Below are 14,053 nucleotides of genomic sequence, written 5' to 3'. Positions count from 1 at the left end.
AAAATATAAAAAAATATAATCAAAAATAAGAAGAATGACAGTAATAAATCTTCAATTTATCTAAAAAAAATTATAAAATTATTTCATTTTCAGCCAACACTTAATCTTTTCCTCAAATGCCCATCAAGTTAAGCTATGCCCACGTGGAGTAAGTCGTTTTCATTATCACCGACTTAATACACAGAATATTTATTCAAAAGCGTCGGATTAAAATATTTGAATAATTACAAGATATGGGAAAAATACAAAAAACCTATTTGCAGCTAAGAATTAAAAGGTTTTTCAAGAAAAACTATTCATAAGATTTTCAAAGTATGTAAGATAATTTAAACTCAAGAAACATGCATTCTTCTACTTACATATATTAAAAGAATCAAGTAACATTTTACAAGATAAAACTTATACATAACATTGTCATAGTGTGTATTATTATATGTATATAAACAGATGTTGAATGTTACAACTAACTGAAATTTCATTTGTCTCTAACGACACTCCAGGGACATTATGTTGCTATTCGAATTGCCACGATCCGTGATTACGTACTTAGTGTATTTTTACACCTAAAATTGATCAAATTAAACATAAAATGACTTGACATTTTATGACAAATAGTACTCACTTAATTAAGCAGAATACAAGCATATTTAAAGTATGATAGGCATATGATTTCACTAGCAAATCCTACTATCTGACTATTACTGCGAAGGTTTGTATCGATGAATAAAATATACATTTTCTGGACATGTGACAAATAGTACTGACTTAATTAAGCAAAATAGTAGCATATTTCAAGTATGTTTAGAATATAATTTCACTAGCAAATTCTGATGGATATCCGGATCCGGATGAATGATAGGGAATATGGATGCTAGTATCTCTTGCATTTAAAAGCAAATTAATGGATTTTGATGTACAGTTTCACTTATAATTTGGATAATTGAAGCGTAGGATACTTTTTACATGGGAAAATCTTTTTACGCAAACAAATTGGGCACGAGCTAAAGTAATGAGAATTGACTATATAGTATATGACCATTTTTGTGTCCACTATTCGATGATTCATTCCACAAGTAGTATTAACGATAATGATTATAATTATCGTTTATAATACTTTCGGTTACCTAATCGTTTTCCGGTTAAATTGTTAAACAGCAATTATAAATGATATTGATGAATTGCACAATTCTTAGAAGTGATTGTTCTTGGAACAGAATCTAATGAAATCACTTGCTGATTATTGTAATATTGAGTTACTTACTATTACTTTAAGGCGACAGGTTATATTCTGCATGAATTCAAAATTTCTTTCACTGTTTCTAAGATAATTTTCATGCGTGCAAAACGTTTTCTAGTTTAATATTGTGTCCTTCGACACTACGAGAAATGGATTACAAATATACGTTTAGCTTCTAAAACAATTATTACAGCAGATTAGACATTAAATGAAGTTTAATTTAAAAAAAATGGTACTTATCAGCTTGATGAAAACCTTATCTTAAATAACTTATTACTTTGCAATTAACAGTAAAACTTAAGTTAATAAAAATGGAATTCAATAAAAATCGAAAAACATCTCTCAACAATGACACCTTTTATTATTTTTTAAGTAAATAATTTGTTTTAAGTTCGGAAGCGCTTCAACTATACATAGTATTTCTTTATAGAAAAGTTTATTGACTACTTGGGACTCTGCAACACAGAGTCCCAAGTTGTCAACAAGGCTTTACAGATCCGTACTGACTCATGTTGCATTGTTGAATAATTTTTGAGACCTTCTGTTTAATACAAAGATCAGAAACCAATATTTTTATGTGATGTATCTACATACACCTGAATAAAGCTCAAGTTACGAATAACCCCAATTAAGTTTACATGAGATTTCTTATTTCGACATATCGCACCGCATTCTTCCATTATATTCGAGAGCGGAGTAATTACATCCATAATGATAGCATCGTACAAGCGCATCTAATTTGGTAGTTAATATCAGTACGTATTCGTAGGCGTAGCGAGTAGCCGACAGAAGTTTACCGCCGGCCTTCGTGCACCAGCCGAGCCGATCATTAGCTCAAAGACAACACGCATAAAGAGCATAAGTGTCGGGACTCGACGGCCAACCACGTAAATTTACCATTTTTATTGTGGTCGCGCTATTTTTACCATTTTACTATTTTTACCGTTTTACCGAGCACGCGCCGCCCTAGCTCGCGACTACTTTTTGTCCCTACTGGGGAAATAAACTAGTTGCACCTATCCCACACTATTATTAGAATTGTTTTTAGAAAACATTATGGGAATTTATTTAGAGTTATGTATGTGCTTCGATATGTGGAGGAGACACAAATGGTTTTAATGTCCTATTATGCTTCGTGGTCGTATTTGTAGCTATAGCTGCTTCATTTTGAAATTCATGACTTATGCGCGGATGAAGAAATTATGATTCTTACATATTCTAACGCAATTCGATAATTGGTCTGAGGTATCATGTTTCATGAATCATGTCCCATAATTAAGTACCTACCTAGTTTCCTAGTTTATTTTACACAAAAAGTTTTACACACATGTTTCATTCAATTAACCACACAGCAAAAATTCATCAGCATCTAATTCTATTATGAATCACCATACTTATCAACATCAATAAATCAAACAAGACTAAAGACACCGTTTTTTAACAATACGACGCACGGCGAAAAAGATTCTTAAGTTTTTTAAGAGTACTGCTCCCACCTGCTGCTGTCGCGTGCCCAAAAACTACAACTGAAAAGCACCCTTATAGCTTCATACATAAGGGTGCAATACGAAAATAAAAAGATGTGCAACTATGTTTTTTAGTTAAAAAACTATGCATCCATCCCTTTCTTTCGTAGGGCATGGTCCTTATCTATCAGGATGTTTAAGTCTGTTATCTCGCACACGCCTCGCCACCTTGCCTCGGTTACGGGAGCAGGCGCAGGTCGTGTTGTGCCAGGGTATCTATAAATTGAGCAACAACAATATCTTTGTCCCTCCACTATTCGCAGATAAACAATTATGTTTGCCAACGAGGCAGGTGGAACGTCTTATCTAACATCAACACACCGTTGTTAATTAGGGAAAATACACTCAAAAACTTGAATTATGTTTGTGTCTTAAAAGTCTGCACGTGTCCAAATGGCAGCTGATCTAAGATTGCACATTAATGTTAACTCATGAATGTAAATAGATGTCATCTAGTGGGTCTCATAGTTACCGCACACGTCGCCATGGCGCTCGACTATACGTAGAGTATATGAGTATATTGAGTATAGTAAGCTATAAGGCAATACATATCTGTGCTCGTGTCCACAGTGAAAATGAACGCTGAGATTCCTTTGTTTCGTTGAGAAGGAGCGCCCCATCCTCCGACGCGCTCTTCAAAGGAGCCAACTCTTTGAAGACGAAAAACCACAATTAAGCCTTGCCGAAGAGAATTCAAGGACGCATCACTTTACTCACAAATAAAAGGTATTCGTGTAACACTTTTACTTTTTCTTTTATATCGCGCCGGGTTATTCGCACAAATGTGTATTGTTTGAAAGACTTATTCAATGTAGTAAACAAAAGGGAACCCTTTCACAGTCGACGCAATCAATTGTTCTACAGATAACCCTTTTACTTTTATCGGTACACTTGTATGTCGTTTGAGTCACTGTTATTCTCAGCTGTTCTGTGATAACAGTACATGATACACGGACACGTATCATGTGTAGTCACTTAGTGCTAATATTAATAAGAATATAATCGTTATTTATAACTTTACCACCAATATTTTGGTAAATGGTCTGTTAATGTGCAACCGAAAACAAGAGTACTCAATTTTAATTGCAAAATAATAAAATATCGCGCACACTTAGATATTGGGTACATTATTTTGCTAACTTGACGTCATAAAGCATTAAAAGCGAAAGTAAACAAAAGGGTCCAGAACAAAGTGTTCCGACATGCGCAAGTAATTTGTCCTATTGCGCTGTTATCTGAAACAAAGCAAATTTTATACCCGTTTTGCAAACTGGGGCACAACGACGCTTTACGACGCGCCGGACGCATTGTACGATTATAGATAAAGCCTTGCAAAACTTTTTGCACCCGTAGTTAACAATTATTGACAATGGACATCGGATATCGAGAAAAATCACCAGGTTGCAATAAAAAAGCGAGGCCACATTTAAAGTCGTACATTTAGCACAAAAAGCCAGTCGGTAATTATTTATGTACGACCATTACTTATATTGTTTTTAAGAATCCATATTTTGCTTAATAGTCACTCAAATAAATAATTGTCCAACATAAGCAAAGTTTATAATTGTTTACGTACAATTGTGATTCGATCCCTTCCGTGTGAACGACAGATGTGCGCTAGCGTCGAAATTACAAAAATTGTGAATATTTTTATTCACATTATGGTTCGCTCGGCCGTTACGAATCAATCGCACACAATGAACCGAATTTTATCCAGTTTTTTTTGTATTTGTGTGCGATTTTAATGTAAATTCCAGCAAACTTTGGACAAAATCTGGTTTTCGTTATTATAATAGAAGGGCGGTTGATCAAGAACCGATATCGTTCCAACAATCTTATGATTGATTACAAACTCGTTTGAGTAGATTGACACTTCAATGGAACGTGTCAAAGTTTAAAGTGATCGTTCTACTAATTATAACGTTTTTATACGCGACAATTAAAACGACGTAAATTAATTCCGCAATCAATGCTTTACAATTAAGGGGATATGCCGTGCTTCATTTGGGATTCTATTGAATATTTCCAACGTTTTACCCAAAAATGATTCTTTGTATCATTTGCTTTTTGATGTTGTTAAATTAATTCATGTTAACAAACCTTGTCACCGTCAATGGGTAGCAATTAAATTCTACTATTGCGTAGGGCAGCGTGAGTAATCTATTCTTTTGATATTTTCCCAAACCTAAAAGTCCGTTACATTTATTCGTCTCAACCCCTGCTAAGTAACATCTCATATAAAATTCTTGAGCTTTTACGAGTACCTACATCGTTACGCTACATCGTGCAGGTGAGAGCGAGCGACAATCGAACAAGAATAAAGTATAAAATATCGCCTCCAAAGGATTCGCATTGAATATTTATCCCTGGCCGCGTAGCCCTGTCCGACTGCCCTTTGTTCTCGACGGCCGTTTAAACTTTTGATTCTGCAACTGGCAACAGTCAACTGGACCCTCGGAATTGATCAGGATAGCCGACAACAAGCTGAAGTCGATCAAAATAAGACTCTATGTCCAGTGACTGTAAACACAAAAAGGGTCGGTAATGTAAGGGAGCATAGGCCGTTTGTAGTGCGGCAGGTGGCTATTCCATGCTTGCGTCACGGGCTCTCCCCTTCCGGGTGTGATGAATAATTCCCTTTTTCTCGGGGAGAATTGTCCTTGCGAACTATCCCGGCGACTCGATACGCACCGTCGGCCGCTCCGCATAAATGTGAATTATATCCTACACTATCCCACTTACAGAACTCCTCTTTTTATTTCAACGCTAAAGCTGGATTTATGTTTTCCCCCAACTGAACATTACGACCGGTTACGTGTTATTTGGCCAACAGACAAAACATATTCATATTACATAACATATAGGTTCAGAATAAAAAGATTTAAGTTAGGTATTTATAAGATGAAACAAACATTAAATTCATCTCTACAGCGGACAACTCACTCCTAATTAAGCTGTGTATAAGTTCTATTAGTGGTTTCATTGTTATAGGTGTAAGTAGATAATGTTTCAAAGTGGGTTTGAAGAGCATTTTCTACCTATTCGAACATAACAGCAACAATTACATACTGATGAGTGTGGCATCGCAGTTACGATAATGTACACCGTATTTATGTAAATATTTTTTCCTATTTTGTAACAATTCGACCACATACGTCATTTGATTATTTTATAAATGAGAACAACGATTCGATAATGACTATCTTAAACAATGATTATCCTCTCACGAAATCTAAGTTATCTTCCTGAATCCATAGCTGGTAAAATGTCAACATAAATTGAATTCATTGTATAATATCCGGAGTGATCGGAACATCGTATGTGTAGGTACATTATATAAACCGTTCATTTGTAAATGTTGGCGTTTCCCTTCACAAAGGATTAATGCTATCGCGAGGGTATTGTAGGCCGCGGTCCGGCGGCGGGCAGCGGCGGGCGGCGGCCGGGCGGACACAGCTCGATCACTCCTTCTTTCCATCCCATTCATAACGTCTTTCAAACGTCTCGCGTCCTTTGTGTACACGTCGCACTCCTTCCAGTCGAAGCTGTCACCTTTTGTGTCGCGCGACTCTTCGTCCGCTGTCAAACGCCTTGCACAAATTCAAAAATAACATCGACATACATTTTTTGTAATGTTCCTGTACAAACGTTAGATAAGTTTAGCGTGTTGAATCTTTGTCTGATGCAAACAACGGACGTGTCCTGTCGCTTATCTATCAGTATTGATCGTGAATGAAAACGAATAACCATAAACCAAAAGATAAACCGAAAAAAACCCTTGCATATCCGATAAACGAAGGAACACAATATTCAAAATGTAAAATGTCACTAATGTAAACTGCCAACTCTACGAGTATGAGTCCTAAATATAAAGTGTGCACTTACTTAGTTGCATACGAATCTGTTTTCTTTAATAATATTCATCCTTCATTCACATAAGTATCTTTTTCATTTTAATTTGTCAAACTTAACTGTCCTTTTGAACGTTTGCTAAACAGTCTTAAAATAAAAAATAATGGGATATTCAGATGCTCAAAACGACCTCATATTAAAATTTTGTCAAAGGGCATGTAGGACAATATGTTACAAGATCTCCACCAAATAACTTAAAGCAAATCATCGTGTGTGCATAAAGAAGCCACAAAATACAATAGGTGCTTAGCTTGACATCAATTCGCAATTTTTAAAAAATATAAAAGCAGTGCTCTCGTGCCGGCACGGTCGCCGCGACGCGTGCTATTGTGATGCAGCCGAATGCATAATTTGTCGAGCACATGCCGTTTTTTACCAAAAAATGTCGATAAAAAGTGACCTACCAAAAGATTATCTAACGGGAATCCGTTGGACGGTATCTATTGAATATTTTTTGACCCGTGGACATCGAACAACAAATAAAATGTCCAGGTGCGAGTTCGCATAATAGATATTATTATACACACTATCCTTTGTTAATAACAGTACAATTTTACATTTTTGTGGAGTTTTTTGTTAAAAAAATTAGGAGTTAGGGTCAAATCTAAAATAGTGTTTACTTTGTCTATATTATGAAGATGTTATCACTAAGTTGGACTATTTGTCATTTAAATATTTAACGACTAATAAGTCAATTGTTTGACCGCCCTACTAGCATATTAAAGCATGTGCTAAATATAGTGACAAACAAATATTGTGTGAAAAAGAGTGACACATACAAGCTTAGTGTTTGATAGAGAACGCTAAGCAATTTGCTTCCTGCGGCGCTAAGGGCGTGTCCACAGTTGAGCTGCAATGTTGACCTACCTCATTGTTATTTGTATTATTTTTAAATAGATATGCTTGTGAAGAAAGAAAAAAAAATACTATTACTTTAAGTGTGACTAAAGCAAATATAATTTATTTTTAAAGATAAGGCATAGAAATTAAATTTCGAAAAAAAAAATGCTAAAATCGCTTTAGAAACTTTTTGAATATACTATGCATGATTTTATTTTATTGTATTGTCATTGACTGTTGCTGTTATAGTTGTTCTTATAAAGTTTTTACCGGTACAAACCAAATTACTCTTCGATTTCTTTCAACAAATGTTGTAAGTATTAAAAATAACTAAATTAAAAAAATATATTACTTTCCAAAAAAGTACTTCAAAATCAGCTGGATGTTGCTTTAAATTTAGACTCTCCCGATGGCGTTTGTTCTTTCACTTCTCCACCGTTCAGTTTGATAACAACTAGAGAAATCGCTTTATATTCCATATTTGTTCGAAGACTTACTAAACATATCATTGGACGTACAAATACGAACGTTAAAAAAGTGTTATATTGTAGACAAAAAATAAGGCATAGGTCACAAAAAATGCTTTTGGTTTGGTTATCCACCGTCTGGTATCAGTATACGTGGTAGCAGATATTCTATCAAGATAAGCATAAATGTCGGAAAAAAAACTTATTCCCATTAACAATTTTAAAAGTCTATGACATTAATTAACATAAGCATATTTTTGCTATAGCTATAAGGATTTTGCAATACGATGTCTCGCGTAACTATGTTGGAATAAATAAAAAATAACACTATTTTTTTCAACTAAGAGTCAATCAAAAACGGGTATCGCAGTAAGTCAAGAACTAGTAACTCTGATGGACATTCTCGAGGCGAGCTGTGTACCCTCGCCTCCTGCCATTGACAACACCTTTGACGCAATCTACAAAACAGCCCTTGCGTAACCTCTCGCAAACCCTCCTCGGACGAAACGTCCAAATTCATACACAAATCAATACAACACCAAATGAACTGTTAAAGACGTTTCTATTTTCTCTTCGCTGGGTTTCGGACTTATGTTTTAACGATAAAGTACTTTTCAAATATGGCTTCTGTTCGAGGATTCTACCTTTGTAGAGATTGAAATTTGTTTATAAATTACAACGTATATTTAATTCCTTTTATTCAAGATTGTATAACAAATGAAAGTAGCGTCACAATAAATGATTCGACCTTATTAAACGTTACTTCTTGACACTAAGGTCAGGTAAATACTCCTCGATATGTAAGTGATTGACGTGCAATATCGTTCTAAAAAAACTAAAATCAAGTAAAAAATGTTTATCGGATTACTCAAATTGCAGGCCAGCTGCGGGACAGTTTGCGGACGCCGCACTTTTTTGTACATTTCGCAACAATCCATCAATACTGCACCATTCAACACGCACTTCCGATCTCAAAGTCCAATTTCATTTCAATTCGGACGTATCTAATTCAAATTCATTAATCCTGAGTTTCACATCTCCAATCGAGCCACTTGTGCATGGTCAGTTGTTGACAGGAAATCGATTAGTTTTTACCTGCCTACCAATTCTGTGAACAATCATGTTGTTGAAATAATATTAGAGGCTCTGTTCACACGTTACGCATAATTAACAATAAAAAAATGTTAAATCATTTATTATTAGTTCCAGATTTTTTTTATATCTATTTTGCAAGATCGAAGGAATGATATACTTGAAATTCTAATTCCCTATAATAATAATTTATACTATTATCATATTATCTCACCTACTGATATATTAGTTAAATTAAGTTAATGGATTATCCTCTACTTCAATCTCCATGAGTATGACCCAAATCAAGCTTACCTACGCTAGAATTAAAAATATTTCAAAATATCCAACTTTTTTGCAAAAATCTGCTATAAAATTGACATCTCGAACCTTTTGAGGTTTTTAATCACCGTATCCTGTCCAATACGACATACTGAATAAAATGTTATACAAAACATTAGCGTCAAAAGAGCATTTAATACAGATTTATCTTTGTGTGGGCGAACGTCACTCAAAATTATGACGAACTTTGATCATAAAAGGACAACAGATGTAGGTAGGTAGCTATTAAATATATTGTTCAATATTAGCAAGGCGAGAACACGTGCAAGCATACTGCACTTATAAGGATAAAAATATAGAGCAGTGTCCTCCCACAGTGACTCAGCCTGGATATCATACTAGCGTTTTCATTATTTAGTAATTGATGATAAAGCCCAAATTAAAATTTATACATTTTTTACAAATAGTAAAACCAAAGAGCATATTAGTAGAATATTTTACTACATGGACAAGATTTATACTTTAATATCTTCGACACAGTACTTGCTTACTTACGAAGGCACTTTAGGTAGTGCCTTCGTGCAGACTACAGAGTATACACAAGTATCAAAGATTTGCACAATTTTGAGTGGGTGGAATTTTTTGCATCGGGTCAACATAAAGCCGCAGAATATTATATTTCTCTAGAAAGAAAATATCCCATTTCCGCATCTTCCTACAACAATGAGTGCGCCAACGAACTATTCAAATGCGTAGCAGGCGTCGTACACCCAAATATTTTTTGCTCATACGAATTAATGGATAACCAAAACCAATGCAAAATAAAAAATAGCCTTATTAAATGTTGGTTTCGCGTAATAACACGTTGGTGGTTTTTTCTTTGTTTCCAAGAGCTACGCCAAGATATCCGGTTACGGCCGTTAAATATTTTGGTTCTCGATGAAAGGGAAACTTGTAGTTTTTTCTATGAGATTTAGTTTTTGCTAAGTGAACGCGGAAGTCGTGTACACTTATGCAAAAGCTGGATTTCGGAATCGGTTTCGCTTTTATTCCCTCGTCGAGTAGCAAATAACATACAATTATTACACACATTTCCATTCAAAGAGTAACGAACTTGTACAATAATTGCCGACTTATTGTTATAACTTCATAATCGAAAAGCTTTCTTTAAGTTTTCGCAGATATTCGTAATTTAACGTATTAAGTCAAATATCTACATTTTGCTGAATTCAAAGAATTTTTGCAAAGGAACATTTATCAAGCCCACAAAGAGAGTGAAACCTCTCTCAAAAGAGGCCTGCTCCGGACAGATTTAATTTGTTGCGAAGGCCTTTATAATTGGAACATAAAGATTGCGAGTAATTAATTTTCGCAGCGAGTCAGAAGCAAAGAGGCCGCGCATTGAGCCTGAGCGGCGGCACCACCGCGCCTAATTAATATTAATGACCCCGGGAGACGCCCGTCGCCACCGGCCGGCCACCTCGCGCTGCTTCTTCCTTTATCTGACACCTACGCGGTCGCGCTCGCTTCTGTCTCACGCCTTTATATACCATTACAGGCATTACAGGAATGTGACAAGCTCGCTCTCGCGTCTCTGTACTGGTATGAGTCGCGCGTAGTGGCGCGTTGTGGCGCGTAGGCGTTGTGCAGACATTGTTTGATTAGATATGTGCGAGGATGGATGGGCGGGCGGGGCGCGGTGACCGATGAGACGCCGCTAAAAGCCGGACGGAAGCCACGGACACCCGACTCAGGTTACACCAACCGTGGGATACGACGCAACTACACACAGGGCTACTACCACTAAGTTCGGGTTTATTCGCGAAATAATGTTTATAGTCTGAACTTTTGTACTGATAGATAATGTACTGAGAACTTAATTTCAAAACAAATGAATAAAAAGCACAACATTTCAACATTTTGTTTTCCAAGCATTTACTCGATTAACGATGAACTTCTTATAAAAATATTTAAAAGCTCTACACAAATTCTGAAGTTATATCAGTGGCTTTCCTATGTCACTATTATAGTTATTCGGTTGAATCAACGTAAAATATCTTAAGAATTGGTTCGTTTATGAGTCAAAAAATATGGATAAATCGTAAACAATTATTAGAGATAGTTTAGTTTATCTCACGAGTTATTTTTATGTGCGTATATTCTCATTTGATTCGTGGCAGCCCTGAGTATTGCACAAGATGAGCGATATTCCGCGAGGTCTTCCTGTGGTCCATATGCGAGGCGTCTCATCCACACATACTTAACTATTATATAAACAAAAACTTACTAACTCACACACGTTTTTTTTGTTTGTATAGTTCCTTCCTTTGTGACATGCAGTTTTCTGATGAACTTATCTTCTGGATTTAAGAAGCTCATCTACATAAAGGCTTTTGACAAAATATGAATGGATCTACGGTATTTCAGACTATTACAATCATATCACAATTTATGTAGAATGGCAAAGTGAGAGAACATCGGCTATGACATGACTGCACTCAGTAATCACAAATATTCATGAGTACTATCAGTGATTGTAGACAAGAAAATGCTCGAATGTTCTGAAAGATTTATTTCTACTAATGTTAGATGTTAGTTGAAGGAACATAACATAAAAAATAAATTTCTAAGATTTTAGTCTTTAATATTTAGGTCAATATGCCGACAACGGGATTTAACTATTTCTCAGTCGGTGTTCGTCAATAGAATTGGTTAAATATAACATTTCGCGCGGCTACATTTTTACAAAAACCGGAGCAAATGTAGGTAAGAAGGTTATAATCGAGCTTAAAGTGGGTTAAGCAAAAAGCGGCATATGTTTTATTGTAAAAAATCCTTTGAAAAGCATAATGTGCACGTGTGCGAGCACTCGAGTGCAGGCAGGCGAAAGTCTTCGCGTGCGACGTTATGTGCTACACCGATACATCGCGCTACGCGGGTTAAACTACTGATATGAAATCAAGAAGTTTTATAATTTGTTATTTGTTATAAACAATCCTTGTTGTTATCACAGTCCTAATTAAATATGGTGTGGTATTTTAGTATACTTATTGAAATTGGGAGATTGCACTGTTCACTAAATGTTGCTATTTAAAGCTAGACAATAGTTATCTTAAAGATTCGTCACAGTGCCGCAGCGTTGTCCACAGACGAAAAGAGCAAACACAATATTCAAAATACGAGTATCTGTAGAGATACTTATATACAATATACAAACTCAAGATTTGTATATTTGTTGACTCCTCTTTGTACGCGAGTTTGGCTACGATTCTCTGCGGTCTCTCGATGCAGTGAAGCGTTAGTTTGCTTGCGTTACTCGGAACCACTACAGTGTGAAATCACCCGTTCACTAACTATTGTACTACACATGCCGACAAACATACTTTAAGGCATCACTGGCTCTACTAACAACCCGGCCTTGTATGGTTACATACAAATACATGTTTAATAAAACACTTATCCACTCGAAATTAAATAAACTACATTGAATGTCTGCCGAACATAATTTCAATTCAATTTTGGTCAGAAATTGCGGAAAGAGTTTGCGGCATTTTCATCAAAGTCCAAAGGAAGCGACCGAATGCAATTTAATGCTCATGTTTATTACGAATCTTTAGTGTATTTATTATATTTATTCATACAGCTAAAGCTAAGCTTGTTGCACATTCACGTCTGACAAAAGGATTTGGACTCTATTGTTTTATTGACATTATAGTTTCATTAACGACTATATTGGTGCAATAAAATAGAGTAGTTTATTGAGTAAAATGTTTTGAACCACTCATTACTGCCCAGGAGCAGGTAGTTTGCTAATAAACGGAGCATTTTTTTATTATCAGCTGGGTTTTTGCAAGTAAATAAAATATTAGTGATCACATATCCTGTTCCTATGTAACCACGTAAATCTTTGATGACAATTGGTGTGAAACCGGAGCCGCTCGCAATCGGATCCGACAAAAGACGCTATCGAAAGTGCAAGTGTTGCAATAATACTTCATTTCCACTCTTCCAGTCCTACATTCCGATATTTTTTCTATCATTCGTTCGTTTTGTTTGGCCGTCAGACGCGAGTTATAAATGATCGAAACTGCGATATCGATTTTCAGTGCCACGTCAATATGTAACAAATCATAAACGTATGCACATTTCAATTTAAACCTTCGCTAGTTTACGTAATGTGCAATTTGCCTCGTTCCACTTAAACGTAGAAAGAAAAAAGGAGTTACCTGCATACAAAAGGGGAGATTGAGGTAAATTTGCTCGCAAAAACTATTCCTATAAATACAATTAAATATTGTGCAAAACTGGTAAAAATAATACTTATTGTAAAAGTATCTTACTTCAAAAACTTTTCTCTAAAAATATATAACCAAGTTGTTTTTAAAGAATCATATTTTATCTTTACATCTTCACGCATTACTTATCATAATAATTTCATATGACTTATGACTATTACTCTGCCCGTGTACGATGCACGTTAGACATGTTATTATCAGTTGTTTAATCATTTTAATCACAATATTCTAAAAGTACTTCCAGCTCTGATTATAACATTTAATCCAATTCATGGTCAAAACGTAAAAGGATAATTAGGACAAAAAGCTCATTTAAGCTTTTGATTTTGGTTATAACTTTTTACCACCATGTAGAGAATTCCAGTTTTGTTAGATGAATAACGAACTTTGTAACATATGTATATTATATAATTTGGTCTTCAT

Source organism: Anticarsia gemmatalis, chromosome 7, assembly GCF_050436995.1.
Source record: "Anticarsia gemmatalis isolate Benzon Research Colony breed Stoneville strain chromosome 7, ilAntGemm2 primary, whole genome shotgun sequence".
In the NCBI taxonomy this organism is placed as follows: domain Eukaryota; kingdom Metazoa; phylum Arthropoda; class Insecta; order Lepidoptera; family Erebidae; genus Anticarsia; species Anticarsia gemmatalis.
Note: the sequence above shows the minus strand (reverse complement) of the source record.